The sequence below is a fragment of the Bufo bufo genome, chromosome 1, assembly GCF_905171765.1.
Source record: "Bufo bufo chromosome 1, aBufBuf1.1, whole genome shotgun sequence".
Lineage (NCBI taxonomy): Eukaryota > Metazoa > Chordata > Amphibia > Anura > Bufonidae > Bufo > Bufo bufo.
This window is the reverse complement of record NC_053389.1, coordinates 601,096,522-601,109,584: the sequence shown is the minus strand read 5'-3', so window position 1 is coordinate 601,109,584 and position 13,063 is coordinate 601,096,522. Positions and strand designations below refer to the sequence as shown.

The 13,063-nt window shown below is 48.0% G+C and overlaps 1 protein-coding gene across 5 annotated transcripts in view; it reads right to left on the bottom strand.

Annotated features, from left to right (window-relative positions):
* IMPDH1 (inosine monophosphate dehydrogenase 1) overlaps window positions 1-13,063 on the bottom strand; it is a 208,289-nt gene that overhangs the window by 87,134 nt on the left and 108,092 nt on the right. Inside the window, exon 1 of one of the 5 annotated variants that reach the window (XM_040413532.1) lies at window positions 160-325. The exons of 2 other annotated variants lie outside the window; for them this stretch is intronic. The gene's annotated coding sequence lies outside the window, so the exon portion shown is untranslated. Of the gene's footprint in view, window positions 1-143; window positions 326-13,063 lie in introns of those variants that run through there. 2 more of the 5 variants (XM_040413531.1, XM_040413530.1) reach the window with 2 other exon arrangements.

Here is a 13,063-nt window from a genome sequence, read left to right as displayed (position 1 = left end):
CAGGCACGGTTCATGTGCTCCTCTCCCCGGGCACGCCGCCCCAGATGCAGACGTGACTGGCAGCTTCCCCTCACGTACACGACAGCGGTACCGAACCAGGCCGCCCCTCCCCCACACACAGGTAAATACAGCCGCACGATAACCTGCAAGTATACACACACTGTCCCCAGGCCAGGACGACGCTCACTGCAAGCCGCCCGCCACCTCCTCACAACGAGCCGCTGCACAATCCTCAGGAAGAACGGCCGGAGACCAGAAGGTGCAGGCTCATAAGCTGTCTGCCAGAGGGAGGGGACCGCCGCCACCAGGCTCCTCCCCCTTTGCTCATTTCGCCCCGCCCGCCTATCTTCAAACCCGAGTACTGCGAGGCTTTCCTCACTGCCTCCTCCTCGGGGAGGTAATGCAGAACAGGAGTCTATTCGCCAGCCAAAAAATCCGTCACCTCAGTCAGCCTCTGGACCAGAGCAATGACGCATGCGCGCGCGGGAGGGGGGAAAGCAGAGCCCCGTGGTAAGCGGGAGCAAACAGCAGCGACAGGTGGGCAGATGTGAGGGCTGGAGGAAGCGCTGGTGCTGTGCGTGCAGCCCCACTGCCGGAGCACAGGTACCCCCCTCCTCAGGGGGGAGAAGCAATACCCATGAAAGAATGTCATAAAATGACCCTCATGTATCAAACCTCACAAAAGTCACGGTAGATCATGGTACTATGGCTCAGTCATGTCCTAATGTGACCCGAGTATGTCCTAAGGGAGACCCTGTCTGGAACCTGACCCTAACCTAGGCGCCCCGACCTTAGACAGGGTCAGATTCTGGACAGGGTCATGCTTATCAGTGTGACTGGACAGGATTTAGGGACATAGCGGCCACCAGATAGGGCACACTAGGGTCACCTTAGGACACGCCTTGTAAACTTTTCATCTGTCCCATGTCCTAGGAATACCTGTGGACCACCATATTGGACATTTAACCACAACACAATTTTTTTTGGTGTGTTACCACCAGGGGTTGGATGCCCCCGCGCACCCTTTTTGTCATAGTACGGTTACTCACAGTATACCCGCAGGAGGGTCTGTTTATGACAAGGGTGCATTCACACAACCGTATGTATTTTGTGTTCCGTAAAACGCGGATCTGCATAAAATACAGGTGGTCGGTGTTGCATGGGCACTGGAGAAAATGCAGGTTTTCCAGGAGACATGGAAGCTACATATGTGCCATCAGCAGGAATACAGACCCAGCCATGTACCACCTTTGCCCCCGGCTGCTGCTATCACGCTGTTTCAAGCAACACCTCAGCGTAAGCAGGCAGACGTCACATGATAACCAGGGTGCTGAAAGTAGGACTAGTTTATATCAGGTAAATTTCAAGCAATTACAAATTTTGGAAGTCCATAAAGATTTAAATTTTTTCAGCATTTTTCTGTTTTTTGGTCACAATTTTTGGTGCAAAAACACCAGCTCCAAATGTTAGCTGAATGTCTATGGGAAACATAAAACACAGGAAACACAATCATTTTTATGTTCCATCAGGGGCGTTGCTAGGGTCTCAAAAGATTCGGGGCCCGTGGGCCAATGCATATGTGTTAAATTTTCGATCCAAATCCCCTGGTCCCAATGCTAAAGACAAATCTGGATGGACAAATACAGTACAATACAGTATCACATAAATGCAATAATGTCTCCTCTAATGTAGACATTCTTTTTCCTCATATTCTCCATTCAGACCAGACCACCATGATGAATTCTTTCAGCTATTCCTCATCTCTGCAGATTTTGCAGTGGTTTTTGTCAGCATCTGTGGCGAAACCAACCTCGCCACTGGGTTTCGGAGGGGCCTGGCTACCAGCCTCTTGCCTCAAGGTTATGGCCCATACTAACTTTAAAGGAGCAGACAGACCGGCCGCACAGCTTAAATCTGTCTTTGCAATTGTATTTTGTTATGTGAGGGTACCCAGATAGCTAATTTTATTGTATTTGTGTATTCTGAGTGCCATTCACCTAATGATATGCACTCAGATTTGAGCTATCTGGGAATATGTTAAATGTCTGTGTTTGCTGTGGGGGTGTGACATTGTGTGTTTGGGTGGTGATTTCTGTCCTGTTGTCCCCACATGTGTATTGGCGATTTCCCTTTGTCTTGAGAGATAATTGGATTACTCCTCGGGTGTCTCCAGGGCAGAGAGGAGGAAACCATGATGCATTGTGGGGATGTATTGTGTCTGTGTATCCTGAGTGCTACGTATCTGTCCTGTGTCACAGTCTTCCTTCTGGTCCCCTAGGGGCGTGTCCACCAGATGGGGACCTGCATAAATACGGGCGGGTAGCCCTCAATAAAGTGTTCCTGTTTTACCCTTTATCATGTTGAGGCTGATGTTTGGGTAACTGATCGACGCTGGGGATTGCTATACGCTGGGAGATTTGCTATACTCCCCTGGCTATAACTACTAGCTCTTTTCAGAGCTGTTCCTGCTCTCTGGTTTTAGGAGAGGTTCACCCACTGGAGCCTTGTCGTAGGTCCAGGGTGGGTAGGAGACGGTGAGACCTCAACCAAGCTTCGGCGGTTCGTGGGGTCTGCAGTGCGTACGGTGTCAAGTGTAGTGCTTCGAGTCCTCGGAAAGCACTAGGAGCAACTATCAACGGAGGTACCCGGTCGGGATGCTAGGAGATCCGTTACATTTGGTGGCAGGCAATGGGATGGCGTCCTAGTGTGAGGAGAAGCAGCTCAGAGACACCGTTCGTGGATTTACTAAATTGAGGGCAACGCTAGTATCCGTACAGCGCCCCTGGCTACAGCAGGATGGAATCGTCTAGTCTTCGGACAGCGTTCTATGACGAGGAGGAGGAGGCAGCCGCAGACTACAGGGATGCAGACAGAAATGAAGTCTGGTATGATGCCCTGGAAAATGCCCAGCGGCGGCGAGGTGAGAGTCTCCTCAGTTATGAGCAGCGGCTACAGAAGCGTGTGGCGATGCGGATGGGTCTCTTGGGAGAGCAGCCCCTGGATGACTGGGTAACAGAGCTCCAGAACCTGGTATGTAAGGAGCTTTGGCTAGAGGACGCTTACCAGGCCCTAAGGTGGCATGTCATTCAACATTCCCCCTGGATGGCTGAGCACGACAGACCTGAGGGTGAGGAGTTTGATGGACCGGGGTTACTATGGGATGCCTTGGAGGCGGACATTGATCTTGGCAGCACGGAGGAGTCTAAGTTTTGGAATATCTACGACTACCGGATGGGCATGCATGTTTATGCTGACGGAAGGGAGGTGAGCAAAGACATGACCCACCTGGTAACAAGGGAGTAAGAGCTGGAGCAGACCTACCAACACCTGCTCAGCTCCATTCATCCCCAACCTACTCGACAAGCAGAGCCAGATCTGCCCTCCTGCAACTGGGAAGACTTGCCGGCGATACCCCCTGCCTCCCTACCAACTCCCAAAGTAGGGAACTTCATCGACTGGTTCTGGGAAGACCTCCCGATGGCAGGTGGAGATGGAACAGAGGTCTCTCCACCGGCCCTACAGAGATGCTGGACGGCCGGTTCAGATCCCCCACCAACCCTGCAGGAATGCCAGGAGGAGGAGGTAAGCGATTTCTCCTCTCCACAGCCGATCTGCAACAAGGTCCTGGGGATAGGATTCCCTGACCACATCCCAGCAGAAGAGCTGGCATCTGGGCAGATCGCAGTCAGCCTCTGCCCTCCCCTATCCTCTTCTCCAGAGCCTGACTCCCCACAGGCTACCCCAGCGGAAGATCTGGCATCTGGGCAGAGCGCAGTTGGCCTCTGCCCTCCCCTATCCTCTTATCCAGAGCCTGACTCCCCACAGGCTACCCCAGCAGAAGAGCTGGCATCTGGGCAGAGCGCAGTCAGCCTCTGCCCTCCCCTATCCTCTTCTCCAGAGCCGGACATCCCACAGGCTACCCCAGCGGAAGAGCTGGCATCTGGGCAGAGCGCAGTTGGCCTCTGCCCTCCTCTATCCTCTTATCCAGAGCCTGACTCCCCACAGGCTACCCCAGCAGAAGAGCTGGCATATGGGCAGAGCGCAGTCAGCCTCTGCCCTCCTCTATCCTCTTATCCAGAGCCTGACTCCCCACAGGCTACCCCAGCAGAAGAGCTGGCATCTGGGCAGAGCGCAGTCAGCCTCTGCCCTCCCCTATCCTCTTCTCCAGAGCCGGACATCCCAAAGGATACCCCAGCGGAAGAGCTGGCATCTGGGCAGAGCGCAGTTGGCCTCTGCCCTCCCATATCCTCTTCTCCAGAGGCTGACTTTCCACAGGCTACCCCAGCGGAACCGCTGGCATCTGGGCAGAGCGCAGTCGGCCTCTGCCCTCCCTATCCTCTTCTCCAGAGCCGGACTTCCCACAGGCTACCCCAGCGGAAGAGCTGGCATCGGGGCAGAGCGCAGTCGGCCTCTGCCCACCAAGTACCTACAGCTCCAAGCTAGAGAGCAACAAGGAAGCAAGGAGTAGCAGATGCCCCCTCAACAGCTGGGGACATACAGAACAGAGCCAGGCCCCAAAATTCAACAGGTCCAGTATTGGGTTGTGGGTGGACTGCCAGACTAACTCAGATACCGACCGGCATGAGGTCAGGTATCTGGTTAGTCTTCCCTGGGAGGGGGAGATGTGTGGTGAAACCAACCTCGCCACTGGGTTTCGGAGGGGCCTGGCTACCAGCCTCTTGCCTCAGGATTATGGCCCATACTAATTTTAAAGGAGCAGACAGACCGGCCGCACAGCTTAAATCTGTCTTTGCAATTGTATTTTGTTATGTGAGGGTACCCAGATAGCTAATTTTATTGTATTTGTGTATTCTGAGTGCCATTCACCTAATGATATGCACCCAGACTTGAGCTATCTGGGAATATGTTAAATGTCTGTGTTTGCTGTGGGGGTGTGACATTGTGTGTTTGGGTGGTGATTTCTGTCCTGTTGTCCCCACATGTGTATTGGCGATTTCCCTTTGTCTTGAGAGAGAATTGGATTACTCCTCGGGTGTCTCCAGGGCAGAGAGGAGGAAACCATGATGCATTGTGGGGATGTATTGTGTCTGTGTATCCTGCGGTGCTGCATATATGTCATGTGTCACAGTCTTCATTCTGGTCCCCTAGGGGCGTGTCCACCAGATGGGGACCTGCATAAATACGGGCGGGTAGCCCTCAATAAAGTGTTCCTGTTTTACCCTTTATCATGTTGAGGCTGATGTTTGGGTAACTGATCGGGGATTGCTATACGCTGGGAGATTTGCTATACTCCCCTGGCTATAACTACTAGCTCTTTTAAGAGCTGTTCCTGCTCTCTGGTTTTAGGAGAGGTTCACCCACTGGAGCCTGGAGCCTTGTCGTAGGTCCAGGGTGGGTAGGAGACAGTGAGACCTCAACCAAGCTTCGGCGGTTCGTGGGGTCTGCAGTGCGTACGGTGTCAAGTGGAGTGCTTGGAGTCCTCGGAAAGCACTAGGAGCATCCATCAACGGAGGTACCCGGTCGGGGTGCTAGGAGATCCGTTACAGCATCCAATCCGCAATTTTTGCAGTTTGGATGCGGACCTATTCACTTCAGTGAGGCCTCAAAACACGTGGCAGCCACAAAAAATAGAACTTCTCCTATTCTTTTCTGTTTTGCAGACAAGGATAGCATAGTTCTACAAAGAGCAGGAGGTTCCGTTCCGCATTTTGCACACGACCAGTATCCGTGTTTTGTGGATTCGCAAATTGCAGACTGCAAAAATGGCAACAGCCGTGTGCATGAGCCCTAACTGAAAAGAAACATGTCAGTCATTTTGTGGAGAGGGCGGGGGCAGGGAGCAGCATCCGACTCCTCTCTCTAGCAGCGGTGGAGTGCACTGTGGGCTTTAGCAGATCAGTGCTATAAAAGTAATGAATGCCAAGACAGCAGTGACAGACCGCTAAAATCAGTCACTACACTATGCTGCCCTCAGTGAGGACAGCATAGTGCAGCTGAGAAGTTCCCTCTAGGGCTCAACACGACCGTATGTATTTTGTGGTCTGCAAAACACTGATCCGCAAAAAAAAAACGGATGACATCCATGTTGCATCTGTTTGTTTTTTTGCGGATCCATTGTAGCAATGCCTGTCCTTGTCTGCAAAACGCACAAGAATAGTTCTATTTTTTTGTGGAACGGACATGGAATGCACATGGAGTTATTTCCATTTTTTTGCAGCCCCATTGAAATTAATGGTTCTGCAAAAAAAAAATAATGGAATGGACAAAAAATATATTTGTGTATATGAGCCCTTAAAGGGAACCTGTCACCTGCAAAACGCATATTAAACCGACCACAGTACCTTACAGTATCCCCCAGTGTGTTGCTAATCATGTTTTTCTTTCCTTTTTGTGTTTCTTCATACTTGTTAAAAACGCTGTTTTAATGTCGGTTGGCGCTATCTCCGAGTCAGGCTTGAAGTCAAGGGGGCAGCGGCCTCCTTGCTTCAAATAAAGCTAATATGAAGGGTTTTGGAACCGCGCTGCTCTGGACCAAGTCTCCCGATAAACGTGGATGGCAGAGGATGAGCCCCTTTCTCCCAACACCCAAAGGATCCAATCTTCAAAAGATCTCCTCCTCTAAGGGTTTAAATGGGATAGGCAGAATAGTGAAGCACCCTTTGCATTTTTTTCTTAAAAGGTTTTATTATACTCACAAGAGTTGGTAGACAAAAAGCATATAATACAAGATATCAGAACGTCAGGTTCCTGCCCGACCCGGGTTTCGCTGTCTCGCTTCCTCAGGGGCATCTGCTGTGCATGCTTGCACTCCGGCCCTTAAATAGCCCAGCTGCTCTTAATCAGTTAACCAGTAAGGTTCCGGAACATGCAGCAGTTACTAAAACAGTTGTACATCTCACATACTTAATTTGTCATTGTTGTTCCTTTATGCTTTCACAAACACATTAGATATAAAAATAAGGAAGGTTCCTTCCTCCTTTATGAGAGTCATAAATTCATACATAAAACATATAAAACATTAATAAAATAAAAATAGGGGATCAGTTCCCCCTATTATAAATTAAACAAACCACATTTCTATCCTTATGTTGCCGCACCATTGCATATTAAATTGCAGCCTAATTCGCATTATAACATCATATAACCAAAATCTACATTACCGTTCCTAGTATCCACCCACTCCTAGTGCATAATGTCAGTATCCCCCGCCCATTCTTACTAGCGTCATCCAGGTATCCCTTGCCCCACCTCCCTCCTCTGTCATAATATCATGTGGCAGCACCGCCCAATAGAACGGTCCGAATATCATGACGTCACTCACAGGTCCTTGAGAAACCAAATAAAGGAGGACAGATGCCGACATGGGTACAGACAGGCTACTGGAGCATGTATTGAATGTATAACTGTCCCCTAAACTGCCTATTCCTGAATCTTATATCCACCAATCTCCACCTAATTCCTCCTATAGCGCAATACGGGTATCCTCGACCCCGCCTCCCTCCCCCGGCGTGCGTCTATTGGGGCATCATCGCTCCACCCCCACGACGTCACCCACAGGTCCTTAGGAGGCGCGGTGGTGGAGAGCCAGATCACGCCACTAGGCGCAAGTTACAGTATACAAGGTTTCAAATCAAATTCAATATTGAGCCCTCCTGGTTGTAGGGTCCCTAATTGATAGATCCACTCCACCTCTTTCTTATTAATCTGTGCCAAAGCATCCCCTCCTCGCCAGTGATGCTTAACACTTTCTACTCCCACAAATGTTAAACCTCGCGGATTTTTTTCATGCTTTAATTTAAAATGTGCTGATACACTGTGGGTCATCAGGCCTTTTTTTATATTACGTAGATGTTCCTGTATTCTGACTTTCAGTTTCCTGACCGTCCTGCCCACGTACTGGAGCCCACAAGGGCACTCCAGCACGTATACCATACCCTCTTTTTCACAGGAGCAATCACCTCTTATACGGAAATCAGCCCCATTCTTTTTTGATGTTATAAAATTGGTGTATCTCTGCCGTTCTTTCGAATTCCGGTTCTTACATCCTGCGCAAAATCCGCACCAGGTGAATTTTCCTCCATTTTTCTGGGTCTTAATATTTATTGGGGGGATGGCACTATGCACAAGTTTTGTTCTAATGCTTGCTGCTTTTTTAAATATAAAGGAGGGATTCTTTGGTATCGTTTTTCCTAGTATCGGGTCATTCTTTAGAATAGCCCAATTCTTTTTTACCATTTTCTTAATGTTGTCGGACATGGAGCAAAATTTGGTTACAAAGGAGAATCTATAGTCCCTATCCACCTTTTTGTTAATCTCTATAGTTAGTTCCTTTCCTCCCACTTTTTCTAACTCCACACTCTGTATACACTCATCCAGAACAGCCTCATTATAACCTCTCTCCAAAAACCTATCTTTTAGTACCCCGCATTGTGTCCTATAGTCGCTCATCACTGTACAGTTACGGGCCATCCTCTTAAACTGACCTTTCGGTATGTTCTTGAGCCATGGGCCGTAATGGCAGCTCTTGGTATCAATGTAGGAGTTCACATCTGTTTCCTTAAAATAGGACTTGGTCATGTAACGGCCATCTTCTATCCGTATGCACAGGTCTAGAAAGTTAACACTCTCATTACTGATATCCCCCACAAATCGTAGGTTCCAGTCATTATTGTTCAGTTGGTCAATGAACAACTCGAGTCCCTCTCTTCCTCCTTCCCACACTAGGAGACAGTCATCGATGTACCTCCTCCAGAAGGTCAGTTTGCCTCCTGCGGTGTCCGCTCCTAGTGTGGGAAGGATGGCACTCTCCTCCCATGCACCCATAAAAATATTTGCAAAACTGGGGGCGAATTTCGCCCCCATCGCAGTACCAATGCACTGTACGTAATATGAGTCCCTGAACCAAAAATAGTTATGATCGAGGCAATAACTGAGGCATCCTAAAATAAAATCTCTCTGTGGATCCCCTATTCTTTCATCATTCCTAATCCTACTTTCTACCGCCTCCATCCCTAATTTTTTTGGGATGACAGTGTACAGGGATGCCACGTCAATTGTGGCCATCCATGTATTCTCAGTTGGGGGACTAAGGCCTTCAATAAGATCTAACACGGATCCAGTGTCCTTTAAATGCGAGGGGTTTTGCAACACGTATCCTTGCAGATAAAAGTCAATGTATTCCGTGACCCTGCACGTCAACGAGTTAAGCCCCGAAACAATTGGCCTCCCCGGAGGATCTGTTGGATTTTTATGTACTTTGGGCAGATGGTAAATCACCGTTACTAGCGGGAATGGGATGGAAAGGTATTCATATTCTTTTTTATTCAATATCCCTTTTTTAAAACCCTCTGATAGAATGTTGTAATGAACAAAGGTTGTTGTAATGAACAAAGAAAAATATGAAGCCGAAATGGCAAGATTAGTATCAGATACAACAACATACAAAAAATTGAAAAGTAACCCCACCCAGGAGTATAAATTGACTCTGGATAACATTCTATCAGAGGGTTTTAAAAAAGGGATATTGAATAAAAAAGAATATGAATACCTTTCCATCCCATTCCCGCTAGTACCGGTGATTTACCATCTGCCCAAAGTACATAAAAATCCAACAGATCCTCCGGGGAGGCCAATTGTTTCGGGGCTTAACTCGTTGACGTGCAGGGTCACGGAATACATTGACTTTTATCTGCAAGGATACGTGTTGCAAAACCCCTCGCATTTAAAGGACACTGGATCCGTGTTAGATCTTATTGAAGGCCTTAGTCCCCCAACTGAGAATACATGGATGGCCACAATTGACGTGGCATCCCTGTACACTGTCATCCCAAAAAAATTAGGGATGGAGGCGGTAGAAAGTAGGATTAGGAATGATGAAAGAATAGGGGATCCACAGAGAGATTTTATTTTAGGATGCCTCAGTTATTGCCTCGATCATAACTATTTTTGGTTCAGGGACTCATATTACGTACAGTGCATTGGTACTGCGATGGGGGCGAAATTCGCCCCCAGTTTTGCAAATATTTTTATGGGTGCATGGGAGGAGAGTGCCATCCTTCCCACACTAGGAGCGGACACCGCAGGAGGCAAACTGACCTTCTGGAGGAGGTACATCGATGACTGTCTCCTAGTGTGGGAAGGAGGAAGAGAGGGACTCGAGTTGTTCATTGACCAACTGAACAATAATGACTGGAACCTACGATTTGTGGGGGATATCAGTAATGAGAGTGTTAACTTTCTAGACCTGTGCATACGGATAGAAGATGGCCGTTACATGACCAAGTCCTATTTTAAGGAAACAGATGTGAACTCCTACATTGATACCAAGAGCTGCCATTACGGCCCATGGCTCAAGAACATACCGAAAGGTCAGTTTAAGAGGATGGCCCGTAACTGTACAGTGATGAGCGACTATAGGACACAATGCGGGGTACTAAAAGATAGGTTTTTGGAGAGAGGTTATAATGAGGCTGTTCTGGATGAGTGTATACAGAGTGTGGAGTTAGAAAAAGTGGGAGGAAAGGAACTAACTATAGAGATTAACAAAAAGGTGGATAGGGACTATAGATTCTCCTTTGTAACCAAATTTTGCTCCATGTCCGACAACATTAAGAAAATGGTAAAAAAGAATTGGGCTATTCTAAAGAATGACCCGATACTAGGAAAAACGATACCAAAGAATCCCTCCTTTATATTTAAAAAAGCAGCAAGCATTAGAACAAAACTTGTGCATAGTGCCATCCCCCCAATAAATATTAAGACCCAGAAAAATGGAGGAAAATTCACCTGGTGCGGATTTTGCGCAGGATGTAAGAACCGGAATTCGAAAGAACGGCAGAGATACACCAATTTTATAACATCAAAAAAGAATGGGGCTGATTTCCGTATAAGAGGTGATTGCTCCTGTGAAAAAGAGGGTATGGTATACGTGCTGGAGTGCCCTTGTGGGCTCCAGTACGTGGGCAGGACGGTCAGGAAACTGAAAGTCAGAATACAGGAACATCTACGTAATATAAAAAAAGGCCTGATGACCCACAGTGTATCAGCACATTTTAAATTAAAGCATGAAAAAAATCCGCGAGGTTTAACATTTGTGGGAGTAGAAAGTGTTAAGCATCACTGGCGAGGAGGGGATGCTTTGGCACAGATTAATAAGAAAGAGGTGGAGTGGATCTATCAATTAGGGACCCTACAACCAGGAGGGCTCAATATTGAATTTGATTTGAAACCTTGTATACTGTAACTTGCGCCTAGTGGCGTGATCTGGCTCTCCACCACCGCGCCTCCTAAGGACCTGTGGGTGACGTCGTGGGGGTGGAGCGATGATGCCCCAATAGACGCACGCCGGGGGAGGGAGGCGGGGTCGAGGATACCCGTATTGCGCTATAGGAGGAATTAGGTGGAGATTGGTGGATATAAGATTCAGGAATAGGCAGTTTAGGGGACAGTTATACATTCAATACATGCTCCAGTAGCCTGTCTGTACCCATGTCGGCATCTGTCCTCCTTTATTTGGTTTCTCAAGGACCTGTGAGTGACGTCATGATATTCGGACCGTTCTATTGGGCGGTGCTGCCACATGATATTATGACAGAGGAGGGAGGTGGGGCAAGGGATACCTGGATGACGCTAGTAAGAATGGGCGGGGGATACTGACATTATGCACTAGGAGTGGGTGGATACTAGGAACGGTAATGTAGATTTTGGTTATATGATGTTATAATGCGAATTAGGCTGCAATTTAATATGCAATGGTGCGGCAACATAAGGATAGAAATGTGGTTTGTTTAATTTATAATAGAGGGAACTGATCCCCTATTTTTATTTTATTAATGTTTTATATGTTTTATGTATGAATTTATGACTCTCATAAAGGAGGAAGGAACCTTCCTTATTTTTATATCTAATGTGTTTGTGAAAGCATAAAGGAACAACAATGACAAATTAAGTATGTGAGATGTACAACTGTTTTAGTAACTGCTGCATGTTCCGGAACCTTACTGGTTAACTGATTAAGAGCAGCTGGGCTATTTAAGGGCCGGAGTGCAAGCATGCACAGCAGATGCCCCTGAGGAAGCGAGACAGCGAAACCCGGGTCGGGCAGGAACCTGACGTTCTGATATCTTGTATTATATGCTTTTTGTCTACCAACTCTTGTGAGTATAATAAAACCTTTTAAGAAAAAATTGCAAAGGGTGCTTCACTATTCTGCCTATCCCATTTAAACCCTTAGAGGAGGAGATCTTTTGAAGATTGGATCCTTTGGGTGTTGGGAGAAAGGGGCTCATCCTCTGCCATCCACGTTTATCGGGAGACTTGGTCCAGAGCAGCGCGGTTCCAAAACCCTTCATATTGTATTCACCAGTGTGTATGACCTACCACACTACTCCGGGACCAGCAGCAGCGCAAGTAATTTGTCGGTGTTGGGACACAGGACTGACTTTTCATTTTGCTTTTTTACCTTCAAATAAAGCTAAGCCCGTCCCTTACCTCTCCTCTCTACAATTAGATGGACATGCTGCCGTGAAGCCGGGATCGCGCTCTTCTAGCGCATGCGCGGTACGCTGCCTGTTACAGCGCATTCCTCACTCACCCGCCTGCATTTTGCTGACTGCGGATGCACCAGACAGTTCGATCGCGCGCGCGCCCGGCCGTCACGCTGTAACAGGCAGCGTACCGCGCATGCGCTAGAAGAGCGTGATCACGGCAGCATGTCCATCTAATTGTAGAGGAGGGGTAAGAGGCGGGCTTAGCTTTACTTGAAGCAAAGAGGCCGCTGCCCCCTTGACTTCAAGCCTGACTCGGAGACAGCGCCAACCGACATTAAAACAGCGTTTTTAACGAGTATGAAGGTGCAGCACTCTGTATGTCTAAAAGGATCCTAAGGGTACTTCCACAAGTCACAGATTTTGCAGTGAAATCTGCATAACCTGACGTGATTTAAAAACCGCAAGAGTATGGCCTCTTTCACATGGGCGTCATGTTTTTGACCCGGATAAGATGCGGGTGCGTCACGGGAAAATGTGCGATTTTTCCGCGCGAGTGCAAAACATTGTAATGCGTTTTGCATGCACGTGAGAAAAATCGGCATGTTTGGTACCCA